General features: G+C 45.3%; 1 non-coding gene across 1 annotated transcript; it reads right to left on the minus strand.

The window, feature by feature from the left end:
* Positions 1 to 24110: 24110 nt before the first annotated feature.
* LOC123574285 (small nucleolar RNA SNORA76) lies at positions 24111 to 24221 on the minus strand. Its single transcript, XR_006699169.2, has one exon. It is a non-coding gene; the product is annotated as a small nucleolar RNA SNORA76 (small nucleolar RNA).
* Positions 24222 to 24814: the final 593 nt, after the last annotated feature.

Here is a 24814-nt window from a genome sequence, read left to right on the forward strand (position 1 = left end):
GCGCCACTGCACTCCAGCCTGGGCAACAGAGCATCTCAAAAAAAAAAAAAAAAAAAAAAAAAAAAGAGTATGCACTTATTACTGTTATAATAAAAAATACTATTTTAATATGAAAAACTTCACTTTTAATATGTTTTTAAACCCATGCATGAAACTATCATTAGTTTTTCATCATCAAGCCATGGGCAGTTCCGTGAAATCCTAAAGAAATGGACAATGACTGTGATTAATTGGGTAGGAAAGCAACATAAAGGGCAAAGATGGCTGAACTGTGAGCATGAGATCCAAACCTGTAAAGTGATCCTGAACCAGTCATTTCTCCTTTCTGAGAGTTTCTCGTCCATATGTTGAAGAGTCGAACTCTCCAAAATTGACCCCAAATTTTAATGTCAACAATTGAAATTAGTAACCTGGGGCCAGGCGTGGTGGCTCACACTTGTAATCCCAGCATTTTGAGAGGCCTAGGCAGGCGGAACATTTGAGGCAAGGAGTTTGAGACCAGCCTGGACAACACAATGAGACCTTGTAAAAAAGAAATTTTTTTTTTAATTAGCTGGGCATGGTAGCGCGAGCCTGTTGTCCCAGCTACTCAGGAGGCAGAGGCAGAAGGATTGTTTGAGCCCAGGAGTTTGTCATTACAGTGAGCTACGATCATGCCACTGCACTCCAGCCTGGGTGACAGAGCAAGACACTGTCTCTAAAAATAAATAAAGTAGAAGAAAATAAAATGAAGAGCTTGGAGTGGTGGGTGGGAACTAGGAGGCAAGTCCTTTCCCTGGAGCCTCTGCTCTCAAGACGTCTTGCCTCCAGCCTCTTTAAGCCTCCTGGGAGAGCAGGTTCAGATTTCACATTTTCCCACTGCTGGATTTTTGGTTATGTGTTTTGAAGTTCATGCCTGAGAAACTTGAGTAGCATGAGTCTGACAAAGTTGCCAATGAGATTTTTGATGGTTGGCATACCAGTCAAAAATCTCAGTGACTTAGCACAAGAGAAGCTAAGTTTTTGCTCACACTACATGCCCAGAATGGGCAGGCAGAGGGCTCTGCTTCATAGAGAAGTTCCACATCATCGTACAACACAGTCTTCTCAACATGATGGCTTTAGGATATGCTGCGCAAAGAAAAGGGAGTGTACAGAGAATAGTGCATAGGGCCTTAACTGCTTCCACTTGGAGGGGACACACATTAGGTCCACTCACATTTCATTGGCCAAAGCAAGTCACACAATCATGCCCAACTTTAAGAGGATGGGAAAGTGCAATGTGTGTGCAGAAGGAGAGGAGAATCAGAAATATTGGCAAATAGCATAATGTCTACCATAGTTAGCAATTAACAAGCAGTTACTACTTCTTGGACAAGTTGGGTGACTCATTCTGATTTGCCTAGGATTTTCCTACTCTTAGCCCGGGAAGTCCCATGTCTTCAGAGACTCTTCAGTCCCAGGCATGTTGGGATGGTTGGTCACCCTATGGCCAAGGCATAGTCAAGGTGCAAGAGAAGACTCAGTTCTTGTTCTTGAATGAGTTATAATCTGGGGTGCTTTCGTTTGACATTTGATCTATACATAAGAAAAAATGGGAAACAATACGAAATAGGTTTTATAAAGCTAATACCAAGTCATGTGCAGGAGGTATTGGCATTAAAGGGAGACAAGATACCAAGGTGGGTGGGGATAGTCAAGGAGGACTTCATGGGGGAATGCTACAGCCAAAGGATATTCATACCAAAAGGAATTCTAGAATATCAGGTTGGATTGGAATTTGATGCTTGGCTTCTACTGCTTGCAATTAAGAACACTGACTAATATAAATCTCTTGTTATAATTTCCTTTCTAGGTGCTTATGCAGCCTATGCTTAATACTTTCAGTGATGGGGAAATCACTACCCATCTTTTCATATCTTGGGGGAGGGGAGAAGGAAGGAGGAGTGATTATAAGAGGGAAGAACAGCATGAGTCAAGTTGGGTTGGGGCACGGAGGCTGGTGAGTTAGGCAATGAGGGATTCATGTTGTGTATAAAAGAAAAAAAGTTGGTGGTGTGGGCTCTTGGGGGGGCATATTGGAAATAATACGAGGATTATTCTCAGCATCTTTCATGAGAAAAATATAATATACCCATATGTAAAAAATTTTGCATAGAATTTCAGGCAGTTCAGGGAACCCACGCAGCCCATGCAGTGGGGCTGTGCTTGGATCCCAGGTGAAGAACCTCTCGGCTCAGTGGTCACTGAGTGGTCGGCTCGGTGGTCCCAATTACCCTGATTTGATCATTACACATTGTGTACATGTATGATATATCACATGTATGCCCAAAATATGCACAATTATTAAAGGTCTTTCTAGCTCTAAAGCTTTTTCTGTGTAGGTTCTTCTGATTGGGCCCAAATATTCCCCAAGCACATATCCTCTGCCCAGAGTGACTTTCTTCACAATCCACCTCTGTGGGTTATAGTTCTATCCATACATCGAGGAGCGGCTCCAATGCTCTCTCCTTCCAAGAGCCTGGCAGCACTTGTTCTGTGGCTCTATGAGCACACGTGGCAGTTTTCCTCTGAGTTGTACTTGTTTCTGTGCTCTGGGTTTACTCCCTAATGAATGAAGGGCTATACAGCTCTGTCTCCTCCATCCTCACCCCATCCCATCCCACTGAGAGATTGCCAGTTGCCTTACTCAACTTCCATTCTTCTCTCTTCCGTAATTACAGAATCCTGATCATTCTTTGGGCCGGCAAAGTACTGGGCTAACAGGCTACTTACGCAGCTTTCCTTGCACCTAGGGGTGGCTGGGGATATGGAAGGGGAAATTATGGGTTGAGGCTTCCAGGAAAACTTTTAATGGGAGGATGACTCAGCTGGAAGCAGGGCTCCCCTGTTTTGTGCTCCCCCTTTTCCTGCCTGGAATACAGACCGGATGGCTGAATCCTGGCAGCCATCTTATTACCCAGTGCCAAAATAAGGAAGGAGTCTTGATCTCTGATTAACTTATGGTGCCCCAATACCAGCCTTGATCAACTACTTCCAAACCTTTTCACATAATAAACAACAAATTAGTTTAAGCCAGTAGGGAAATTATAGTTAACAATAATTAATTATATTTTTCAAAATAGCTGGAAGAGAATTGTAATGTTCCCAACACAAAGAAAAGATAGATGTTTGAGGGGATGAATATCCCACTTACCCTGATTTGATCATTGCACATTGTGTACATGTATGAAATAGCACATGTATCACATGTATACCCCGGATATGTACAACTATTATATATCAACTTACAAAAATTTTTTGAAATTTGTTTTAGCCAGTGCTGTTGAGATTTTGTTACTTGCAGCAGAGTGCAATTTTTAACCAATACATAGGTCACTAATTAAGGTTGGTTATATTAAATTTAATTAGAATAATTTACTCTTTGGGACACTCTGTAAAGCCCCAGCTTCAGTTCTGGAGATGGGAAATAAAGCTGTGTTGATTAAGGTTTCCTGGGTTTTCTGGACTCTGGATAGAAAGGTTGGTTTTGGCCAGGCACGGTGGCTCATGCTTGTAATCCCAGCCCTTTGGGAGGCTGAGGCAAGTGGATCACTAGAGGTTAGGAGTTCAAGACCAGCCTGGCCAACATGGCAAAACCCTGTCTCTACCAAAAATACAAAAATTAGCCAGGCATGGTGGCATGCGCCTGTAATCCCAGCTACTCGGGAGGCTGAGGCATGAGAATCTCTTGAACCCAGGAGGCGGAGGTTGCAGGGACTAAGATTGTACTACTGCACCCCAGCCTAAAAAGAAAGGTTGATTTTGGCAGGCTCCTCTTGGAATATACTTGAAGAATGAGAACACCTAAAATTGTTGAGTCCTTGGAGTTCTATTGGAGTATTTCTCAAGGTATGGGCGAGCTCATTTGCTTCAGAAGCATCAGGGATTGGTTAAAGTGCAGTTTCTCTGGAATTCTCTCTCTCTTCCCCATCCACTGAATCAGGACTGAGGACAGAGTCAGAGGAATCTTCACACTCAAGGTTGAGCTTTACTGCCCCAGTGCTGGTGTGGGTCTCCTTGCCAGGGAACTGAATTGCTACATTGATTGGATTGGATTGTGTTGAATTAAATAAAAGGGCAAGTCCTTTGAAAGGAGAATTGAATCTGAGTAACACTATTTAGCAAGAAGCCATCCCTGCCTATTTTCCCAGGAGAGCTGTGGTTTGGGATTTGGGCTGCCTTGGGAGAGGCATCAAAAGATTCACTTTACCACTTTCTTTACCAAGAGTCAATTCATGTAAATCATGGTCGGCCAGTGCTTTCTCTGTTCAGTGAAGTTCAGATAAAGATCCTTAAGGAGCTTGGATGGTAAGAGTAGGAGGAGCACAGAACATTACCTAGAAATACTCTCTCTCTCTTTTTTTTTTTTTTTTTTTTTGAGACAAAGTCTCGCCCTGTTGCCCAGGCTGGAGTGCAGTGGTGCAATCGTGGTTCACTGCAGCCTGGACCTCCGGGGCTCAGGTGATCCTCCCACCTCAGCCTCCTGAGTAGCTGGGACTGTGGGCATGTGCCACCATGCTTGGCTAATTTTTGTATATTTTTGTAGAGACAGGGTTTTGCCATGTTGCCCAGGATTGTCCCAAATTCCTGGGCTCAAGTGATCCTCTCGTCTTGGCCTCCCAAAGTGCTAGGATTACAGGTGTGAGCCACCATGTCCAGCTGCCTGGGAATATTCTCTAGAGGAAACTGCACATGCCCTCCTTAAGTGAGCTGTAGGGTCTGGAGGCCACTAGGAATGAACAGGAGTGAAGATTTCATTACATCAGTGACTCTCAAAATGTGGACCAGGGTTTAACAGCATCAGCATCTCTCGGGAAATTGTTACAAAAGCATCAGACACCCTGGGTGTGAGCCTCAGCAATCTGTGTTTTAACATCTTCTCCCCATAATTGTGATGTGTGCTTATGTTTGAGAACCACTGCTTTAGACCTTCATGTCCTCCTCATGTCTGATAGATGTCTGATAGACTTAAAGAAAACGCACACAGGGATGAGGGGCAAAGTAGGGTCCAGGGCTCAGTGAGTTGAGGGGTAAGCACTATTTTCTAGGGTTGAGACATCCTTGGCAACACTGGGTATCTAGTGTCTAGACCACCCCTACCTGCATCCTTCGTATGAAACATGGTGGACTGTTTCATGAGCCAGGCCCTGAGCCACCCCACATCTAGAGACCATAGGAGAATCCTTCCTTGCTTTGGAGATTCTGAGGCTCCCTTTTAGATACAGTCTTCTGATGAGCAGCATGTTGATTTACATGTAATTGAGTGAGCAAGACTCCAACATTAGCTTGGGTCTTTCCAGGCTCATAGCAGAGCTGGGTATTCACTTGTCTGGCTGCACAGTCAGTAAACTCCCTACCCCTCTACCTTGCCTCCCCCGATATACATCTCATCAGGGGACTGTCTGCACCTTCTGCATATTCCCACTGACGCCATGCTCTCAATTCTATCCAATTGCAAACACATTAACTGTATAGGCTTGTTCAGTGGATCCTCATTTCCAGCAGCCCACTTCATTCTTTGATTTGAAAAGTGAATATTTTTCAACCTATATAACCTGCTATTTAATCATAACTTAAGCAACCCTTTTCCAACAGACAACTATGCCTTGACTCCTCCTTCTGGAAAACCTGGCATTTACTGGTCCTGGGTCCTGATGCATCTTCCTTGTCCTACCCTAGTGGGAGGGTCTTACCCACATAAAACAATGGGAATGAGAGTTGGAGGATGGTGAGGTCAGCAACTGGGCTTTCCAAACTGAAAACTGGACCACTTGAGTTAGCAAAGAAATTTTGTGACTTACGTATATTTTTATTGATCCGATTCTATTCATGCATTACTGTTTGCCAAAATATTGGAATTTCTGGGACATTTAGAGGGATAAGGAGATAGAATAATATTTATAAATGGGAGTGGCCCAGAACATATGGGAGATGTACCTAGGTCTGCAGGTTAAAACCCAAATGTCTATAGGGCTAGGTAGGTACCTAAGTTAGAAAAGGCTAGTATAAGTTGGGGACAGGTGCAAACTGGGGGCCATATACCCATCCAAAAGGAGCACAGGTGGCTGCACTGCAGTGGATTGGTGTTAGAAGGAAATGGAGGCCCTGATGGGCCTGACCTTCTAATTTTCTAAGTGAAACTGAAAATCTTTTCTTTTTTTTTAAGAGATAGGGTTTTGATGTGTTGCCCAGGCTAGAGTGCAGTGGTTATTCACAGGCACGATCTTGGTGTACTGCAGCCTCAAACTCCAGGGCTCAAGTGATCTTCTGCCTCAGCCTCTCAAGTAGCTGGGACTCTAACTACATACCACCATGCCCGGCTCAATCTTTTTATTTTTATTTTTGGCAAGGTCTCGCTTTGTTGCCCAAGCTGGAGTGCAGTGGCACAATCATGGCTCACTGCAATCTCAACCTGCTAGGCTCAAGCGATCCTCTCATCTCAGCTTCCTGAGTAGCTGGAACTACAGGTGCATGCTACCACGCCCAGATAATTTTTGTATTTTTTGTAGAGATATGGTTTCGCCATGTTGGACAGGCTGGTCTCGAACTCCTGGGCTCAAACGATCCTCCTGTCTCAGCCTCCTAAAGTGCTGGAATTACACGTGTGAGCTACTGTGTCCAGCACCGCGCCCCTTTTTAATGTAAAATCTGTCTTTCTCTTTTACACAAACACATGCACACAAATCACCATGCAAGCTAAACAAAATATTTGCAGGAGGTTACATTGCCTGTATTCCAGGTAGACAAATAATGCAATAAGGGTTATGGAAAAATACCATGGAAGCAAAAGCAGTGATTAACTCTGTCTGGGAGAGTGAAGGTCGGGGCAGGCTTCTCCAAGGATGTGATGTCTGAGCTGAGCTGTGTAGATTAAGCAGGGGTTCTGCTTGTCCACAAAGTGGGAAGAACATTTTATGCCCAGTATGGCACTCTCAGGGGGGGCCTCAGAGGCTGAGTGCAGCTGGAATGCTGGGGGAATGCAGGGAGTGAGGAAGATACAGATAGGCAGAGGCCTTGAAGGCCTGGCCAAGACATTTTTCCTTTATCCTGTAGGAGTGGGAGTGGTGTGGTCAGATTGGTGGTATCCAAGGTCACTCTGCGGCTCACGTGGAGAATGGAGAGGAAATGCTGTCCTGGAGCAGTCGAGCATCTACTGGAATGGTTCATGAAAGTGTGGGTAAGGATCCCAAAGGCACTTTGGTGCAAAATGATTGCAGCCTTGAGGTCCAGCTTGGGCCCTGTTCTCACAGAGCTCCTGGACTGATATAATAAGGTAACTACGGTGCACAGTAGTGTGGGGCGCCTTCGGGTAGGCAGAGAGCAGTTTCCTTTAGTCTTAGCCTGGGAGGCGGCAGCTAGCGTCAGCCGGCAGTGTTGTGGTTACCAGGGCCTTGGGTTACAACACATGTTTGTTTTTTAAAAACGTTGTGATACCTTTTAAATCAGAGCCCTGGACAGGATCCAAGGACAGTAGCAAGGACCAGCCCCCATGGTGCTTCTTAAAGAAGCAGCTGCAGAGAGAGGGAGGGAACCTTGGGAACCTGGATTTCTGGGGGAGCCCAAGTTCAGGCAGGGCTTGGAAGCTGGACAAGGCTGGACGCAGCCTCCAGTTCACCCCATGCCTCCTCTTTCTTCCTCAAGTCGCTTTTGGGTCAGGAGCACTTGGAGAAGATGAACAGTCTTCCAAGCTGTCTTGGAAAGCTATGAGTGGTAGCTTTCCAGGAATATAGAGTCCAGCTCCTCGAAAGAAAGGAAGACCAGGCCGGGTGTGGTGGCTCACACCTGTAATCCCAGCACTTTGGGAGGCCGAGGCAGGTGGATCACGACGTCAGGAGTTCAGGACCAGCCTAGCCAAGATGGTGAAACCCCGTCTCTACTAAAACTACAAAAATTAGCTGGGTGCGGTGGCAGGCGCCTGTAATCCTGGCTACTCAGGAGGTTGAGGCAGGAGAATTGCTTGAACCTGGGTGGCAGAGGTTGCAGTGAGCTGAGATCGTGCCACTGTACTCTAGTCTGCGTGACAGAGCAAGACTCTGTCTGAAAAAGAAAAGAAAAGAAGGAAGGAAGGAAGGAAAGAAGGAAGGAAGGGAAGGAAGGAAGGAGGGAGGGAGGGAAGGAAGGAAGGAAGGAAGGAAGGAAGGAAGGAAGGAAGGAAGGAAGGAAGGAAGGAAGGAAAGAAAGAAGGAAGAAGGAAGGAGGGAAGGAAGGGAGGGAAGGCCTTCCAACTGGTCAAAGATTCAGGAGTCTGGCTTGACAAGGAGTGAGTGCCTAATTGCGGGAGGTATTCAAGCAGAAGCTAACATTGGTCAAGTGTGTTGGAGAAAGCATACAAGGGTCTGCTGGAGGAGGGGTCTGGAGGGAATAGAGTCAGATTTGATTGAGACTGGAAGAGATCTTCGTTGTAGTCCCTTTTCAGAGGCAAAAGTTATTCTTTTCTTTCTTTTTCTTTCTTTTTTTTTTTTTTTTTTTGAGATGGAGTCTTGCTCTGTTGCCAGGCTGGAGTGCAGTAGTGTGATCTCGGCTTACGGCAGCCTCTGCCCCCTGGGTTCAAGCGATTCTCCAGCCTCAGCCTCCCCAGTAGCTGGAACTATAGGTGGGCACTACCATACCAGGCTAATTTTTATATTTTTAGTAGAAACAGGGTTTCACCATGTTGGCCAGGATGGTCTCAATCTCCTGACCTCATGATCCTCCCGCCTCAGCCTCCCAAAGTGCTAGGATTATAGGCGTGAGCCACTGTGTCTGACCAAAAGTTATTCTTTAAAGGAGTCAAGATTAGGTAGGGATTCAAGAGACTTTCACTCTTGTGCAGTGTTGGTGAGAATGTAAATGGTGCAGCCACTGTGGAAAACAGTATGGAGATTTCTGAAAAAATTAAAAACAGAATTGCTGTATGATCCAGTTATCCCATGAAAAGAGGTCTGCTCTCCTGTGTTAATTACAGCATTATTCACTAAAGCCAAAATATGGAAACAATGGCCGTCAACAGAGGAATGGGTAAAGAGAATATGGTGTACACATATAACACCCTCAAGCCAGGCGCAGTGGCTCATACCTATAATTCCAGCATTTTGGGAGGCCGAGGCAGGTGGATTACCTGAGGTCAACAGTTTGAGACCAGCCTGGTCAACATGGTGAAACCTCATCTCTACTAAAAATACAAAAATTAACCGGGTGTGGTGGCATGGGCCTGTAATCCCAGCTACCCAGGAGGCTGAGGCAGGAGAATTGCTGGAAACTGGGAGGTGGAGGCTGTAGTGAGCTGAGATTACACCACTGCACTCGAGCCTGGGTGACAGAGCAAGACTCTGTCTCAAAAAAAAAAAAAAAAAAAAAAAAAGAGAGAGAGAGAGAAAAAAGAAAAGATTAAAAAAAAAAAGAAAGAGTATTCAGCCTTAAAAAGAAGGAAATCCTGCCTTTTGTGACAACACGGATGAACCTGGAGGACATTATGCTAAGTGAAATGAGCCAGTCATGATGCCATTTATAAGAAATATCTGAAATCATCAAACTCATAGAAGCAGAGAATCGGATGGTGGTGGTGGTTGTCAGGAGCTGATTGGGGAGGGTACTGGGGAGCTGTTGCTCAGTGGGTATAAAGTTTCTGTTATGCAAGATGAATAAGTGCTAGACATCTGCTGTACAAGAGAGTGCCTGTGGTTAATAATACTTTATTACACACTTAAGAATTTAAGATGGTAGATCTCATGTTAAGTGTTCTTACCATAAAAAACAAAATGAAAACAAACAAAAAAACAAAGGGGCACAGGAAACTTTTGGAAGTGATGGATATGTCTATGACCTTCATTGTGGTGATGGTTTCATGGGTGTATGCATATGTCCAAACTCATCAAATTGTTCATATTAACTATGTGCAGTGTTTTTGTGTTTTGATTATACCTCAATAAAGCTGTTTTTTAAAAAAACAGAGACTTCCATTCTGATGCTTGGTTTGCTATTGACTTGCACTGTTACTCTGAATAATTCACATCCATTCACATTCCCCACCCCACTCTTTGCTCAATGCCTGGCTTCCAGTAAGCACTGCAAAGGATTGTTGAACAAATGGGTGAATGAGTGAATTAGTTGGACTGAGTATGAAGTTTACATTCACAATTGTGCATGTACGAGTAATTTTGGGTTTTTTTGGGGGGGGGGGTAAATGTCTATATCTTGAATTGCCATCACCATTATTTATTGAGAAATTACTATGATATGCTAAGGGCTTCATATACTTATCACATTTAATCATCAGAACCCAGAAGGGAGACCAGACGGGCTACCACTTCCACTGTATTAATGAGGAAGCTCAGGTTTGGGGAGGGCAAGTCTCTTGCTTAGGGTCCTACTCTGGGATTCGAACGTAGGTCTACCAGACTCCACACCGGAGCTCTAAAGCCCAGTGGTAAATTACTTCAGCTTCTCAAAGAGATCTGTGACCCCAGAAGGGTGAAGAGAAAATGCCCTACTGCCCTAGATTCTAATCATCCGACAGACTTTGGGGGAAGGGTCGGGTAGTTGCTGGGGCGGGAATGGAGGAGAAAGCAAGTAAGCAGGAGCACAGGAGGGCAGAGCCGGAGCCAGTAAGGGCTGCTATTTACAGTAGCCCCAGAGCCCCCAGAGAGGATGATAAGGGGGCGGACTGGGAAGAGCCGTTGTAAGAGGAGCCAGGGAGCGGGAGGGTGCAATCTCCTCCCACGGGCCCTGCTGCCTCCAGCTCACCCTGTCGCCTGATGTCTAAATAAGGCGCAGAGGCACACTCCCAGCAGCTAAAAATAAACTTCTGCTTCCCCTCCTGCCCTTGGGCTCTGGCGACCTCCCCAGCCCAATCGGGGCTCTCCCTGGGCCCGACCGGCTCCCCCTTGGCCCCGAGGCAAGCCCTCGCCCGAGCTATAGAATCATCTCCCCAGAACCCCGACTGCAAGAACATCTGGACCAGAAGGCGGGGGGCGTGGGTCTCACTTGGCTCTGCATTGACAAACCTGGGCAAATCTCTTTTCTTCTCTGGACCTCAGTCTCCCCACACGTAAAATGAAGGCATTAGAATAGTGACGTAAACCTCTAGCATTTTTGAATGAAGCCAAGATGCCACACTCTGGGGTCACATTTCACCAGAGTTTGCCCACAGGAGTTTTGTCGGTTCGGCAGATCCATGCAGAGGTTTTTTGTTTTTGTTTTAGACGGAGTCTCTCTCTGTCGCCCAGGCTGGAGTGCAGTGGCACGATCTCGGCGCACTGCAACCTCCACCTCCCAGGTTCAAGCAATTCTCCTGCTTCAGCCTCCCGAGTATCTGGGAGTACAGGTGCCCGCCACCACGCCCAGCTGATTTTTTATACTTTTTGGTAGAGACGGGGTTTCGCCATTTTGGCCAGGCTGGTCTCAAACTCCTGACCTCAAGTGATCCACCCGCCTCGGCCTCCCAAAGTGCTGGATTACAGGTGGGAGCCACCACACCCAGCTCCAAGCAGAGTTTTTTGTTTGTTTGTTTGTTTTTGTTTTCATAAATATCGGAATTATCTGCCCTCTATTAAATATTTGGAGAGTTCACATGAAAGTGGATTTCCAGCTTGTCTTGAAAAATCTGGCCACATTTGGCCAGCGTGTGACCAACAACGAGCCTGAGTTGGATAGCGGCCGCCCCCTCTTGGCGACATGGGTGTACTACAGGTGGTTGGAGGCATTCTTAACGTTTCTTCCAGCCCTGCAGTCAATGGTGTGTGAGGCGTCGGGAGTGATTGCAGTGAGTATCCTGAGTTCAGGCAGATTCTGTTTGCATCCCAGAGCCCGGGACACTGGTATTGCTCTGCCTGGCAAATGTTTGCTGAATTAGCCAGCTAATGGAATGCTTTGGAAACTGTAAAGGACCCATGATGATGGTGCCCCCTGCCTGATTTGGTGCTGGAGCACTGCTATTCCCTGTACTGGAATCTAGGTCCCAAGCCCTAAGGGAAAAGGTCCTCATACCCTCACCCCAAACCCAACCCCATCCCTCCTTGGGAGGCATTAGACAATTAAGACTCTTTTGGGTACTGCCTGGGCCTTCCAAGACATCGGTGGGATTATCCTTCATTGGAAAACTGCTGGCACAAACAGCCAGGGTCTGCTAAACTCAAATAATCCTTGACAGCCACTTTGGAGGGACAAAAGGAAGAGGGTAGGAGGAGAGGTAGGAATAGTAGAGCAGAACTGTTTAAAGAACAGATTTCTGGTCAGCCTGCTTGGATTCACCCACCTTCTTTTGGGCAACTCATCTGAGATAAACACTTCACTGAATTAAAGAGTACTGAATTTGGGCGGGGTACTGTGGCTCACGCTTGTTATCCCCTTCTCCACTAAAAATACAAAAATTATCTGGGCATGGTGGTGGGCACCTGTAATCCCAGCTACCAGGGAGGCTGAGGCAGGAGAATCGCTTGAATGGGGGGAGGGGGCACGAGGGCAGAGGTTGCAGTGAGCTGAGATCACGCCACTTCACTCCAGCCTGGGCAAAAGAGCAAAACTCTGTCTCAAACCAACAACAAAAAAAGAGTACTGAATTTGGACTGGTCCTCAGACATCACAGAATCAACTGATTTCAACATACAGTGTTGAGTGATAGGGCATAGGGAAGAGAATCTAGGAAGAACAGAGGCTCTGTCCTTCCTGTCCTGTTTCAGTCAGGAGAAGGGGCGGGGAAAGTTCTCCAGGCACCTTCCTTAGGGATAAATAGTTGACTCTATTTGTATCCCACTCCTACCACCCAATGGTGGAGAAAGCCAGTCTAATCTAGACCCTAGCTATTCAAACCCTGGGACTCAGACCAGCTGCTTTGGTGTCATGGGGAGCTAGTTAGAAATGCAAATTCTCAGACTCCACTCCAGACTTGCTGAATCATAATCTGCGTTTTAGTGAGATCTCAGGTATTTTGCATGCATGTTACTGTTAGGGAGGCCTTTAGAACAGTGGTTCTCAATATCAGCAGCATATTGGAATCCTCTGGGGGACTTTAAAAAATGTTAGTACATAGGTCCCAACCTGGTGTGCAACCTAGGCCTGGGGAGGGTTTCAAGCACCTTGATGACCCCAATGTGTAGCCAGCATTGATCATCACAGCTCTAGAAAAAAGCTCTAATGAGATGAAAATCTTTGGAAATCAAAATGATGCCTGCCTACACAAAAGCCACCCATCTTGGGCCCTCAGACTGAGGCTGGTGAGGATGCTGCTCCCAAGCCTGCCTTCCATAGCCCTGCCCAGCCTGCTTGACATCCCTGTTCCCCCTTGTCCAGCCTCTAAGTGCTCTCCAGATTCAGACTGGTGAGGTGAGAAGGGGGTGGTTCTCTTATCAGCTCTGCAATCTTGCCCAGAGGTGTGGCCCTGAGCTGGGAGACTGGAAACCTGAATACTTACCCTAGCTCTGCTGTGTGGTCTTGGGCAAAGGTAATTTCTGTCTCTCACTAAGCTTCAGTTTCTTTTCCACTAAAATAACATCTAGTGTTCCTTTCATTTGTATACACATATATGTACAGAGACTCTCAAAGTTGAATGGATTTTCTAGTTTGAACTTACCTTCTTACAAATGGGGAAACTGAGGCACAATAAGATTAAAGACTGCCTATAGTCAGAAACAACATCACCATTTAGAGAGAAATTTTGACCAATGAAAAATTATTCATTGTCTAGAACATACCCTTCTACATTCCTGTGAACCCTGAAAATCTGAGGTCTCAGTTAATTTAGAAAGTTTATTTTGCCAAGGTTGTGGACGAGTGCCCATGATATAGCCTCAGGAAGTCCTGACAACATTTGCCCAAGGTGGTCAGAGCATAGTTTGGTTTTATACATTTTAGGGAGACATGAGACATCAATCAAAGTATTTAAGAAGTACATTAGTTCCATCCAGAAAGGTGGGGACAATCTGAAGTGGGGAGGGAACTTCCAGGTCACAGGCAGGTGACAGACAAATGGTTGCATTCTTCTGAGTTTCCAAAGGAGGCAGTCAGATATGCATTTATCTCAGTGAGCGGAGGGTGACTTTGAATAGAATGGGAGGCAGGTTGGCCCTAAGCAGTTCCCAGTTTGACTCGCAGAGGCCAATTTTCCCTCCAATTTGCACATTTATTCCACTATTCCTGATCTATAAACGAATGTTGTTTGGATTTTCCTTGAACTGTTTATAACGTCTTACAGGTTCCCTCCCTTAGTGAGTTAAATACAATCTTTAACACCTGTTCATTTTATATGTGTGTGAGAGTTATGATATCTTCTTTTTGAAAATTATCTTTTAATAACAAGAATAGGCAAGATTTAAAACAAGATGTCCTGACTAAATTTGGGGTCGAACCCTCACAGAGACCAGGTGATATCAAAAATGGGAGCTGCATATGCTGTAGGGGCTGTGGAGGCTGCAGGGCCTGGCCCCACCTAGAGGGTGGTGGCAGCACAGCTTCAATGAACCGTTGCCCTGGGGAAAAAAGCTGGTGTTTCCAAATTGTCTGATTTTTCAGAAAAAGCTGGAAATCTACGGTTTAATGAGAAATCATTTTTTTTTTTTTTTTTTGAGATGGAGTCTCACTCTGTCTCCCGGACTGGAATGCACTGGTGCAATCTTGGCTCACCGCAACCTCCACCTCCCTGATTCAAACGATTCTCCTGCTTCAGCCTCCCGAGTAGCTGGGATTACAGGTTCCTGCCACCATGCCCAACTAATTTTTGTATGTTTTAGTAGAGACGGGATTTTACCGTATTAGCGAGGCTGGTCTCGAACTCCTGACCTCCTGATTCACCCTCCTTGGCCTCCCAAAGTGCTGGGATTATAGGCGTGAACCACCACGCCAGCTGAAATAATCTTTTAAAATTGTACATTAGCAATTAAGTGATATTTTCTAAGAAACACCATGCAGACAAACAAATCATGTTTGAGGCTGGCATCACCTATCTGTGACCTCTACATCTGACGCACATGACTGCCACACACATAGTTGAGGTGTAAATGTTACTGATTGAGGGTGTCCAGGTTTTTGGCGTTTTGAACAAAGAATTGGACAAAATGCACAAACAAAGCATGGAAAGAATGAAGCAACAAAAGCAGAGATTTATTGAAAATGAAAGCACACTCCACAGGGTGGGAGGGGGCCCAAGCAAGTGGCTCAAGGGCCCGGTTACAGAATTTTCTGGGGTTTAAATGCCTTCTAGAGGTTTCCATTGGTTATGTGGTGTATGGCTAGAATGAAGAGGCTAAACTGAAGTTATAAAGTTATTTACTTGGTATACACCCTATGTAAATGAAGAGGATGAAGTAAAGTTACAAAGTCATTTTCCATGTAAATAGGATATTTCTTGTCATAGCTAAAGTGTTTCAGTTTGATTTAGTTCTAGGAAGTCTTTAGGTTCACTGCCTCGGGGCCCTTTTCTCCTGCCTCCTATGCACTTTTAACACTCAGGGCACACACACACACACACACACACACACACACACACCCCCCAGCCTTTAGATATTGGCTGGTCCTCAACAACACCCATACCCACCATACACAAGCATGGCTTGTAGGTTGTACACTGGGCCATATTATTTCAAGGCCCAGATCCTTGCCATGAATAGTAAGCTGGCAATAATTTCCAGTTTTTATTTTACGTTTTTTTTTTTGAGACAGGGTCTCGCTCTGTTGCCCAGGGTGAAGTGCAGTGGCGCGATCGCAGCTCACTGCAACCTCCACCTCCTGGGCTATGGCAATCCTCTCATCTCAGCCTCCTGAGTAACTTGAACTACAGATGTGCGCGGATAATTTTTTGTATTTTTTGTAGAGACAGGGTCTCACCGTGTTGCCCAGGCTGGTCTCAAACTCCTGGGCTCAAGTACACAAGCACCCACCTCTGCCTCCTAAAGTGCTGGGATCACAGGCATGAGCCACTGCACCCAGCCTAATTTCCAGTTTCCTAATCAATCACTCTTAGAAGGTGAGTTCTTCAGGGACAGAGGCCTTGCTTTTAATAATTGCCGCTTCTATGTATGTGTGCACTTATTATATGTATGTCAGATACTTTACATCACTGTATGTCAACCTTGGCTGCACATTGTAGTCACCTGTTTTTTGTTTTTTTTAAAAGTATCAATGGTTAGGTGCCATCTTGAGAGATTTAGATGTCTAGAGTGTGGCCTGGGGGTTGGAATTTTTAAAAGCTCCCAGAGGACTGCAATGTGAGGCTCTGGCTGGGAAGCATGGCCTGATGGTCTTGACCATGTTTAATTTTTCCATTGGCTCTTTTCCCAAGTGTTCCTCATTTCTCCCAGGGACAGTCAAAGCCCACCTCCTCGGAGAGCTCTTATCAGACCCCAAAAGGCAACCCACCCCAATTTGTGTTACTTTAATCTGATTTTTTTTGTTATCTAGTATTATTACTTGATGCTATCATCTTGCTTCTTTCTTTCTTTGCTGATTGCGCTTTACTAAGATTCTAATCGTAGGGGGATGGGGTGTGCCTGTGGGGGTAGTGGCAGGGCCTTTATCTTGTTCAGTAGTTGAATCGATGAGTCAGTGAGTGAATAGTTTATCACTGAGAGGTAGTTTCATTATTATCATCTTGAATCTTCATTTTACAAATGAGAAAACTGAGGTCGGAGAGGTTAAGACCCTGCCCAAGTTCTCTCAGCAGGAGGTGGCAGGGCCAGGGTGCAACCTGGGGTCTACCTGACTGGGAACATGTCCCTTCCCTTCTTCCATCTTGTTTATGGCTTGGTTTCCAGTCACTGTGTCTGTGACCTTCCAAAATTTCATCCAAATTCCTTTATGTGGAGATGCCAGGTACTCTCATCTGAAAGGAATATGCCACCGAGGTGGCTGGGAGAGTTAACCTTCCACTGCCTGAGGGTGTTGACCTCTTGTATGATAGTGGAGTGTGTCTGTATTTAGGAGTTGAGAGGAAGCGGGTAACTGGGTTGAGGGGACTTGACAGACAAGGAATGATGCTGGAAGGGTCTGTGCAGCCCCTTCCTATTTCCCAGTGACTCTGCAGGGCATACCATGCTGGCATTGTGGTTACCCTGAGCAACCACCCAAACCTCCACCAAGAAGCAGAACCACAGGGGTGTCTCTCACCCGCATGTACCAAGGAGCGGAGCTACAGGGGCATCCATCACCTACACGCCCACCAAGGACCAGAGCCACGTGGGAATCTCTCATCTACACATATACCAAGGAGCAGAGCTACATGGGCATCTCTCACCCACATCCACCAAGGAGCAGAGCCACAGCGGCGTCTGTCACCCATATCCACCTGGAGCAGAGCCACATGGCCATCTCTCATATAATCTGTAGGTTCAGCCTTAGGAGAAGTGATGTCTAGTTTCACTTCTTCTATGTACCACTGGGCAAGTCCTCTTTCTCATGGATCTCATGAAGAGGTTGTGTTACCGGTAGAGGGTCTTGACTGCAACTTGTCCAGATTCTTGGCATTTTGAACAAAGAAATGAACAAAACGCACAACAAAGCGAGGAAAGAAAGAAGCAATGAAAGAATGCAGCTGGGTGCAGTGGCTCAAGTCTGTAATCCCAGCACTTTGGGAGGCTGAGGCGGGTGGATCACCTGAGGTCATGAGTTCAAGACTCAAGACCAGCCTGGCCAACTTGGCGAAACCCCGTCTCTACAAAAAATTTACAAAAAATTAGTGGGGCGTGGTGGTGAGTGCCTGTAATCCCAGCGACTCGGGAAGCTGAGGCAGGAGAATCACTTGAACCCAGGAAGTGGAGGTTGCAGTGAGCGGAGATGGCGCCACTGCACTCCAGCCTGGGCAACAGAGAGAGACTCCATCTCAAAAAAAAAAAAAAGAGCATGAAAGTGGGGATTTATTGAAAATGAAAGTACACTCCACAGTATGGGAGCAGCCTGAGCAGCAGCTCAAGGGCCCCCCAATACAGAATCTTCTGGGGTCCAGACACCCTCTAGAGGTCTCCCATTGGCTACTTGGTGCTCTCTTCATGTAAATAAAGTGTTGGCCCACAATCAGTCTGATTGGTTGCTGAAGCAACCAATAGGAGGCTGAAATGTCAAAGGTCGCCCTCCTGTGCAAACATCTGATTGGTTGCATAAAGAAGGACACAGTGACTAACGCACTTTGGGAGGCTGGAGACAGGCAGATCACCAGAGGCCAGGAGTTCGAGACCAGCCTGGCCATTTCTCTACTGAAAATACTTTTAAAATTAGCCAGGTGTGGTGGCAGGCACCTGTGATTCCAGCCACTCGGGAGGCTGAGGCAGGAGAATTGCTTGAAACCGGGAGGCAGAGGCTACAGTGAGCTGAGATCGTGCCATTGCACTCCAGCCTAGGTAACAGAGCAAGACTCCATCTCAGAAAAAAAAAAAAAAAAAAAAAAGGCAACCAATCAGAGGTACTTTCAATTTCCCATCTGCTGTACAGACAAGGTGAGGGTTTGCAAAGGGAGTAGCCTCTGGTCCTTTTGTTACTTAACTGTGGAAAGTTAGGGTTTTCATTTCAATTTAGTTCTAGGAAGTCAGTGTGAAACAACCTTAGGTTCCCTGCCTCCAGACCCTGTTCTGCTGCCTCATCTCATCCCTGAGAGACGTGATCCCCATAAATCTTTATGGAAGGCAGAGGGACTAATGGACTTTCTTCTGTAACTGCTTCATGCTGACTTGGGCGTAGTCCCTATCTGTTGGAGATCACAGAACTCTCTCCCTACTCTGTCTGGTGGAGACAGGGTGGCTTCTTGACGGCCAGGAGTGGTGTCTTAACTTGGAACTGGCTGGAAACCTTGTTACGTGATCATCTGAGGCTTGATAGTCTCTATGCAAGAGAAAATGAATTCAGTTAAAAGACTTAATGGGAACTTTGGGTGTGGATACCTATGCTGTCAGGAATGTTTGTTATAAAAATGAATTAAAACATTCAGCTTAATTACTACAAACGAAATGATTCCATCCATTTGGAAGAAGGCAATTAAACTGCAAAAATAAAATCAATGACTACTATTATCCAGCCTACAGTAATTATGCAACAAAGACACCAAGGAAAATTGGTAGGCATTTACTCATCTTTTGGCTGTCTTCTAAACAGGTACTTCAGGGCTTCCACAAGTTCACAGGTGTAGTGGCTGATGGAAGCTTCAGGTTCCTGGTCCGGAGCTTCTGGTATTGCTGGTTTGATCCTTGAAAGGTGTACCCAATCTAATCCTTGCATCTAATCCTTGTACTTTGATGGCAGAAGGCATAGCCAGTATTACTGGACATGGTCCCTTCCATTTGGGTTGTAATTGTTGAAGAGTTGATCCCTCCTTCTGTGTTTTAACAAGTACCTTATCTCCTGGCCTGATTTGGGGTTGCTGGTTAGTTCCCAGTAAGGGGAGCCTTTGAATTCCACACTTTTCTAAAGCCTGCTGAAATTGTCCTAGGTTGACTAGGTATTTTAAACTGGCTATTTCTGGATCAGTAATTATTAGTTAAGAATGGCCTTCTGTATAACATTTCATTATATTCGCTTATATTAATTTTTGCTCTAGAGGTATTATGGATCCTTAAGAGGGCGATGGACAGTAAGCTGACCCGAGTTTCTGATGTTTCCTGACATAGCTTAGCTAACACCTGTTTTAGAGTTTGGTTACCCGTTTCTACTTTCCTGGAGGATTGAGGCCTCCATGCTGAATATAAATGGTATTTGATTCCAAGAGCCTTAGCAACAGCTCAAGTTATTTGGAGATAAAGGACAGGACATTATCACTTTGGAGGCTCTGAGGTAACCCAAACTAGGGGATTATTTCTTTTAAGACAACCTTTATAATCTCATTAGCCTTCTGTGTTCTGGTAGGATAAACTTCAACCCAACCAGTAAAGGTATCTACTAGTACTAACAAAAACTTGTATCCTCTGCAAGCTGGCATATAGGTGAAGTCTAATTGCCAGTCTCCCCCTGGAAACTTTCCTCTCCTCTGGATTGGTTCTATTAGAGGGGGCATTTTGTTTCCCGGGTTGTTAAGTGCACAGAGTGAGCAGGCTTCGCAGACCTGCCTAGCCACTGAAGTTAGACCCAGTAAAGAGCTTGTTTACCATAATCAGAGTTGCATCCCTCCCAATATGGAAAGAGTCATGCAGGGCTTTTATAACTTTCTACTGGGCTGTCTGAGGGAGATATATTTTTGACCCCATATACCACCAGGATCCTTCTTTTTGTTCCCCTTGTTTCTTTATTAACTGTTCTTACTAACCAGTATTCCCCTAAAGGCTTTAGAATAGGTAAGATGGGGATATTGCAGGGAGAATTACAGGGTTTTAAGAGCCCATGGGTAAGTAATACCTCAACTATGGGTGCTGGGTCATTTCTCACTTCCTGCTTAATCGGGTATTATTTTTGATTAGGAAAATAGCTGGGGTCTTCAAGCTGTATTTTGACTGGCACTGCTGTTTTAGCCTTCCCCGGTTTTCTAGTATACAATGCCAGCAGGTTAACCTGTTTATTAATGTGGTCTTGGACATTGTCTGTATTTTTGGCTATTAGCAATTTCACTGGATGATGTTTAAATTGTAGTAGTGCCCTTATTTTAACCATAATCTCTCTTCCCAGCAGGGGGTTGGGTAGCTTGATACTACTAGGCATTCCTGTTGGAAGATTTGTTTCTTAAATTGACAAATCAAAGGATGAGTAAAAAATCTGGTTTGTGGTTTCCCTTCCAGTCCTGTAACACTCATGGACCAGGAGGAAAGTTTCCCTGCATAAGCAGTAAGGACAGAGTAATTTGCCCCTGCATCAAAATGAAACTGAATTTGGGTGCCCACGACATCCAGAGTTACTCGGGGCTCCCCAGAGGTAATTGTAATGTTCCTGGACAGGGGCAGTGAGGAAGATCCCGGGCCCCTTCAGTCTTCACCTGATTCCTCCTTTCGCACTGCTAGAGTTTTGCCTAACCCAGCCCCTCCGTGGGAGCAAAGGCAGTCAATTCTCCAGTGCTAGGGTTCATGACTGGTGCCTTTGCACTGACAGCAGGGGCCTTGGGCGGGGAGGGGGGGTACTTAGTACGTTCCTTTGCCCAATGCCTGCTTTTCTTGCATTTGAAGGAAGACTTGCCTTTGCTGGCATTATCTTTACGGTCCTCCGGGTTTCCCTTAGACACTCTTTGGGCGTTCAGGGCATCACCAATGATGGCTGCCATAATTTTGGCTTGCATCTTTCTTTACTCTGTTCTCTTTTTCCTTCCTCCAGGTCATGATTGTTATACACCATAAAGGCAGTATCAAGAAGTTGATTTTGATTAGTTTGCGGCCCCATCTGTAGCTTTTGGAGTTCACGTCTAATGTCTGGGGCAGACTGGCTAATGAAATGCTGTGCCATTAATATTTTGCCTTTGGGAGAGGAAGGGTCCAGATTAGTATATATTTAAAGGCTTCCTCCAGCCTACCATAAAACATGGCTGGATTTTCCTTCTTGCCTTGTGTAACCTCCCATACTTTATCATAATTTACTCCCTTAGTTAATCCCTTTCTCATTCTTCCAAGGACAGTCTCAAGAAATTTAGCCCAGTGGTTCATTCCCATGGGGGCGTTATAGTCTCAATTAGGATCAGTAGTGGGAACTGTGTCTGGGCCTCGGTAATTGCCCTGAGGGTTTCAGGCGGATAATTCATCCACTTCCTTGCTGGCAGCCTCAAAGATGTGTTCCTTTTCTGAGGGAGTGTCAACAGGTCAATTCATTGCTAGAATGAATTGACCATCTCTCCATGAGAGATGAAAGGCTAAGGTCAAAGTTTGGAACCCATCTGCAAATTTCCTAGGATTCTCAGAACAGCTTCCTAGCCTTTCCTTACATTGTTGTATATTAGTTGTAGAGAAGGGGGCCTGCACTAGGACTGGTCCCTCAACTCCTGCTACTTCCCTAAGGTGTAGCAGGGCTGGAAGGAGAGTTGAATACAGGGTTCCCCTCCGAATGTGAGGGGGACTTAGTAGGGTCTCTGGTGTTTGCTTCTGGGCTGTATGGGAGTGGTCACTGTTCACTCTGAGAGACAGGTGGCCCTTGTAAGCGGGGGTCATCTATAATATGTAGTTCTCCCTTAGAACTTTCCTTTGTGGGGTGGGTTCTGGGAGTTTCACAGATTCTTAGGTTTTGGTATAGGGTCATGAAAGTCTGTACATACAAGATTTCTGGCCATTTGCCCTGCCTCTTGCAAAATAGGTCTAATTGCAGGATGATGTCATAATTAAGGCTACCATTGACTACCCATTTTTTCCAGGCTGGGCAGCTCATAATGGAGCCAGACAGTACTGCAGAAAAAAATTATATGCTTTCTCTTTAGATTGTCAGGGTCAAATTGATTCCAATGGTGGAGGATGTAGCCAAGCGGGCAATCAGGTGGAATAGGTGGAAAATTGCCCATAGTGGTCTGGAAAAGAGAAGAGGACTTTGAAAAGTGGAAGGCTCACCAGGTGACCCAAATTTTACCTGGGACATTCCTACTATGAACTTTCCTTAAGGTTTTCCCATGCCACTTAAACCAACCCTTTAACTCTTTCAATTTAGGCAACAATAAATTCCCTTTCATGAATTACCCCCACTCCCCATGCACCACACAGACCACCTATGATATGCCTGGCCCCTCTGACTCATATAACCTTTTTGCATAGCTGGGTGGGTTTTCTGTCCTTAGCCAGTCGAGTAGGGGAAGGGAAGGGAAGGGAAGAATTTAGCATAAGAAAGTTTAAGTCACCTGAAACATGTGTGAGTTTGCCCTGAATGAGCTGCTGCTGCCAACCGAGACACAGGTAGGGATCAGGGACTATAATCAGAAAGGATAGAAAAGAGTCTTTCACCCTTCTGGGCAGGGCAGCCATCCCTGTTCCCTCGTTGGCCTTCAGAGAACACTGGAGAGTGGCCCTGACCAGTTCCCCTCAATTACCAAGGAGTTACTAGGAAACAACCAGTGAAAGACTGAAAAAGCAAAAAAGGAAAAGAACTCCGAAAAGAAAGAAAGAAAGAAAGAAAGAAAGAAAGAAAGAAAGAAAGAAAGAAAGAAAGAAAGAAAGAAAGAAAGAAAGAAAGAAAGAGAGAGAGAGAAAGAAAGAAAAGGAATAGGACTCAGACAAATGAAAACAAGGAAAAAGACTCCTCACCCTAAACAGGCAGTGGTGGTCAAGTGCTTCAACATGGAAGCCTTTCAGTTTCACCAGACAGTGGCCCTGGCCAGAAACTTGCAATTTCCTCTGTGCTTAGGCGCTGCCCACTGAGGGTTCCGAGTTGGAAAGGAAGAGAGGGAGGGAGAGAAAGATTCCCCTGCATTAAAAGGGAAAAGGAGAAAAATCAATTCCAAGCTTTGGGCCTACCTTCTCTCCTGGCTGGCTTGCCAAAATATGTTTCCTGTAGAGGGTTTTGACTGAAAGTTGTCTAGGTTCTTGGGGTTTTTGAACAAAGAGTTGGAGAAAACACACAGAAAAGCAAGGAAAAAATGGAGCGATGAAAGAACAAAAGCAAGGGTTTATTAAAAATGAAAGTACACTCCACAGTGTCGGGGCGGGCCAAGCAGCAGCTCAAGGGCCCAGATACGGAATCTTCTTGGGTCCAAATACGCCATAGAGGTTTCCCGTTGGCCACTTGGTGTTCACCTCATGTAAATGACATGGTGGCCCACAATCAGTCTGATTGGTTAACTAGAGGACGAAGTGAAGTTACAAAGGTCACACTCCTGTGCAAACATCTGATTGGTTGTGGAAAGCAACCAATCAGGCTGAAGTGAAGTTACAAAGTTGCACTTCTATGCAATTTTAACATAGAAATTGAAATGTAGCATAGCAATTGAAATGTGCTTTCAATTTCCCATCTGCTGCACAGAAAAGGTGGGGGTTTGCAAAGAGAGAGTAGCCTCTGGTCCTCTTGTTACTTAGCTGTGGAAAGTTAGGGTTTTCCTTTCAATTTAGTTCTAGGAAGTCAGCGTGAAATGGTCTTAGGTTCCCTGCCTCCAGACTCTATTCTCCTACCTCAGTTGGGCTAGATGAAAGGGAAGAGTTGATCAGAATGGGAGGATCATTAGGTAAAGTGTGGAGCTTAGTTAATAATAGTGTACCAATGTCATGCTCTCAGATTTTTTTTTAAAAATTTAATTTTTTATTCTTTTGCCACCTACTTGTCGCTGGCAGTTGAAAGGACCCCCACGCCTGGGGGTCCCAGTTATGCACAATCAGAAGCTCTGGGTCTGCAGCCTGAACCCCCGGCCAGGCCACAGGAGTCATACCCAACAACAGAAGAAACGAAGAGAACTTTGTACTATTTTTGCAACTTTTCTGTAAACCTAAAATTAATTCCAAAATAAAAAGTTTACTTTAAAAAAGATGATCAGGTGAGTTTTAAATTCTACACATGCATTCATGTACTCAACAAATTGTCTATTATGCATCAGGCACTGGGTATGAGTGCCTCAGTCATGATGCCACCCCGTGTGGAGTTCACAATCTTGTGGTAAGTTGGTGGTAACAGTAACCCTGTTTTATCTAAAAGCAAATCTCCAACTCGTGTATTAACCTGACGAAATCTTGGCTGTTGGGGTGTCTAAAAAGAAGTCTTGCTCTATCCCTTCCTAGCTGTGTGACCTTGGCGAGCTAACCTCACTGTGTATCAGTTTCCTCAGTCCTAAAATTGGGGAAGAAAAAAAGCATTCCCTCGTGAGTCCTTAGCATGCTTTCAAGCAGTTACTAAATGTTAGTTTGCAAAACAGCTATAATTATTAAAAAAACACGGATTCATGAAGTCAAGAGATCAAGACCATCCTGGACAACATGGTGAAACCCTGTGTCTACTAAAAACAGAAAAATTAGCTGGGCGTGGTGGC

Source organism: Macaca fascicularis, chromosome 6, assembly GCF_037993035.2.
Source record: "Macaca fascicularis isolate 582-1 chromosome 6, T2T-MFA8v1.1".
Taxonomy (NCBI): domain Eukaryota; kingdom Metazoa; phylum Chordata; class Mammalia; order Primates; family Cercopithecidae; genus Macaca; species Macaca fascicularis.